Genomic DNA, 2798 nt, shown 5'->3' on the forward strand with positions numbered 1-2798 from the left:
GGGAAGGGAGTGCCCCCCAACGAAAACCCCCCCGCCTCAGTTTTTCCGCCCCCGTGCTCCGGCTGTGCGGCCGGGGGGGGCAGGCTCTGCTCCCCGCGCTTGGCCGCGCTCCAGCGGGGGCAGCCTGGGTGACCCGCACGGCCCCATCCCGACACCCCCGGAGCCAGCACAGGTGGAAACCAGGCACAAGGCGTTTTTAAGGAGGATTTGCTTAGTGGAGGAAAAGCAGCGGGAGCGGAGAGGGTGGGGGTTGGCCACGGGCATGGCACGGCGCGCGGGGCCACAGCGAGGTGCGTTCGTGTAAGTATGGCAGCGGTGACGGCTGCGCTTCTGCAGGGGGGTGTCCGGCCTCCGTGGGACCTCAGCAGGGTGGGAGGGAGAGGAAGAGGTGGCTGCTGCCACCGGGAGCACAGCAGACAGGGAGAAGGTCCTCCGACTCCTTCCACCAGCTTTTGATGGAGGTTGGGCTTCTCCACATGGAGCAGCAGCAGCTTGAACTCTGCAAGAGCTCCAGAATTCACAGAAAACCAGCTCGCCACAAAGAAAAAACAGGAAAGGGCACGAGCCAATGCTCATGTGCCCGCAGCTCGGCGGCGGTAACACCCGGGGCGCCCCGAGGGAGAAAAAAACGTGAGCAGCCACCTCGTCCGGACGAGACGCGGGGTGGTGGCTGTGAGGCCACAGCCGGGGAGCGGGGAGGGGAACTCCAGCAACGCCAAAGAAATAAAGAAAGGGAATGCCGCATGCTAAGGAGTTGCAGATGTTTGGACGTTGGCAGGGATTTGGGTGGAGCTGCTGATACACAACATGGTTTGCAACAGGCTGAAGGGTGGGAAGCGCTGGGGAAAACCTGTCCCTTCCCCATCCATCGCTGCTGGGTGGCGGAGGGAGCCTTCCCCAGTGCAAGCGTCTTGGGTGAGCGCGTGGTGGGGACTGTCTCTCCTCCCAAAGCTCAGAGATTCCACGGAAAAGGGGTGGTGAGGCCCTTAAAAGTAAATCAGCTGCTGCTGGGACTGAGCGCTGCTGTGGCCCCCTCCGTTGGTGCCCCAGAAGCAGCCATTCGGGCAGGTCTAGGGCAACTCAGCCATGGGGACAACAGGTTGGTAGAGCGCTGGCCTGGCTAGGTCATACCAGGAGGGATCACGGGGCTGTTTGGGTCTCACTGGGTCAGCAGAAGACCTTGTGCTCCAGCGCTGTTGTCCCAGAGCTGAAGCGGTGGTGCACGCCGTGCCAAAATGAGGAGCAGCTTGTCCTTGGTATTGAAGGAGGCACCTTCAGAGGTCCGGGGCCAGGGCGCTCCCCAGGAGTCACCTGCCTTCCTCCGGTAACTGTGGAGATGTTGAAGTGATGCAGGAGAGATGCAGGCTGACGTGCACATGTAGGGCTGCACCGACCTTGGCGTTCAATGGTTTTTGCCTTCTCCCTGGCACAGGGGCGGGCAGGGACCTGGCCATGCTGCTGGAGCAGTGATGCCCGAGCCCTTTGCTGCTGTGCCCAGGGGAGGTGGTGGGGGCGCAGGGGCTGTGGGGTCTCTGTGAACCTGGAGCTTTGGCTCTGGTGTGTGCATACGGGCAGGTCTTGCTCCCTCCTGGGGCGCCAGATCTTCAGGATGGGCACGAGTCCCCTTGCTGGCTGACAGATGGAGTCCCACCCCAGAGGAGATCTTTGGGACCTGCTTTCTGGAGGTCTTGGTGAAAGCCTGACCCCCCGGAGCGCTTTGCACCAGGCTCACAGGAGCATCCCCTCCACCTGAAGCCCTCCGATGCCCCCTGGTCACCACGGCTCCTGGGCTGTGCCGCTCGCTGCAGTTCTCCCGGCCTTTGTCAATGGCACGTCCGGTAGCTCTGCGGCCACCGCGCTTTCTGACATGTTTGCTTTTCCCCTGTGATTTTGAGAAATGGATTCATTTCTTTGTTGAGGAGGGAGAGGGAAAGGTCAGCCCTCACTAGCAACTCATTAAAGTGAAACAATGGAAAGAACAGCAAATGGGCTCTGGGACCGGCTTCGTCAGGCCTGTGTGACACTGCCTTTTGTCAGCGCGGCAGAGGGGTGGCCGTCGGGGTGGTGGCGATGTAGGGAGGCCCTCCCACAAACCAGTTCAAGGCATCGCTGGAGGACCTCAGTGTGTGTTAGGGCTTTTGTTTGTTTGTTTTGTGTGTGTGTGTGCGCGCAATGCGCATTTAGCCCCGCTGCCATTAAAAAAGAGTATTTTATGAAAATTTTCTCCTTCCCCCCTCCCGAGCTTCCCGGCTTTGACCAGTTCTGTTTCCTTCATGTGGGAGGCAGCTGCATTTGTCTGATAATTGCGTTTCCCTGTTGCTATGTACCGCTGAGGACTTGGTGACACCACGAAGATGTGAAGCGTTCCTCTTTCCCAGGCCTGGCTCTGGAGGTTTGGTTTCGGGGGACGATCTGGCCTCCCCTCTCCCCAGGACGCCTGCATGGGGTTTGAAGTCCATCTGGCATTTGAGGGGGGAGGCATTGCTCAGAGCTGATGGTCATGCTCAGAAGTGATGTGGAGTGGGAACCGCCTCGCCGTGCCTGCGGTACCTCAGGATCGCTTGCTCAAGTCCATCGCCTGTCCCACCAGGCGAGGGGGGGCGCAGTCACCCGTGTTCCTAGAGGATGGCTAGCTCTGTCCACGAGGATGCCCAGCACCTATGCCTGTACGTCCCGCTGGGCCTGTTGGCCTCCAGACCCCAACCAACCACTAAACGCCTGTCCCAACCTCGTCCTCCCATTGCTGGCTGGGCTGCTCTCAGACGTGGGAGCACGGAGAGCTCTGCATAGCGGGCAGG

This window comes from Egretta garzetta, unplaced genomic scaffold, assembly GCF_000687185.1.
Source record: "Egretta garzetta isolate BGI_Z169 unplaced genomic scaffold, ASM68718v1 scaffold452, whole genome shotgun sequence".
Lineage (NCBI taxonomy): Eukaryota > Metazoa > Chordata > Aves > Pelecaniformes > Ardeidae > Egretta > Egretta garzetta.